Source organism: Bradysia coprophila, unplaced genomic scaffold (assembly GCF_014529535.1).
Source record: "Bradysia coprophila strain Holo2 unplaced genomic scaffold, BU_Bcop_v1 contig_94, whole genome shotgun sequence".
NCBI classification, from domain to species: domain Eukaryota; kingdom Metazoa; phylum Arthropoda; class Insecta; order Diptera; family Sciaridae; genus Bradysia; species Bradysia coprophila.
Genome location: NW_023504022.1, coordinates 2,647,141 through 2,647,991, shown reverse-complemented (window position 1 = coordinate 2,647,991; position 851 = coordinate 2,647,141). Strand labels below are relative to the sequence as shown.

The following is an 851-nucleotide window of genomic DNA, read 5'->3' as shown; positions in this document are numbered from 1 at the left end:
GATTTCCAATGATCCGTTGGCATTCCAGTATCTTATACACACTGTTCTCATCAGAAATAATGAGTTTCGTTAGGGTCATCCTCATGAAATGAACAATCTCGTCTGGTTGATACGAAAAAAAGGATCATAAGTCTTTCAGGATTCGCTTTTCCAGTCTTATTTATCGAAAGTGATGGGTCTAATGGATTTATTATAGTCCCAGCAGCTGAATAACCTATTACATTACAACTGACACAAAATCATCATGATGTGCGATGATAATTGTAATATTGCTTTCAACCTCATTTCCGAATGAATTACTTTACGTCCAGTATTATGATTGACGTACAAACAAAGAATAACCAATTTTGAAAAAAAAAAAAAAAATCTGGAGATGCGGGGCATCGATCCCCGTACCTCTCACATGCTAAGCGAGCGCTCTACCATCTGAGCTACATCCCCATGCCATTCGAACCGTTTAAGTTGAGTGTCTACCGCATATACTTCAATTCATGTACGTTTTCATTGTGTATATCGAATGATAATGTGCTTTGTGTTGAATTCATTTTCATACTCGAATTCGTGTCGTGTTGGTGAATATTTTTCGATGCACGACGTTTTAACAACAACACAACAATTGTTATGCAGTCTTTCAGTACTCGTTATATTTATAAGTTGTATTGTAACGTCTAATTAATATAACACGAGAGACTGGTGGACAAACAGTTTGAAAACGAACAATTCAAATGAACTGTAGACGTTCTAGTAATAATTTCGCGCTGTTAAATAAATCTGTTCTGGGAGTGCGTTGTATGGTATGAAACGATGCATACAATAATAACGTCGTGCCAATTACCTGCAGAATCGTATTG

At 36.4% G+C, this 851-nt stretch overlaps 1 non-coding gene across 1 annotated transcript; it reads right to left on the bottom strand.

Annotated features, from left to right (window-relative positions):
- Window positions 1–368: 368 nt before the first annotated feature.
- Trnaa-agc lies at window positions 369–441 on the bottom strand. Its single transcript has one exon. It is a non-coding gene; the product is annotated as a tRNA-Ala (tRNA).
- Between the last annotated feature and the right edge of the window lie 410 nt (window positions 442–851).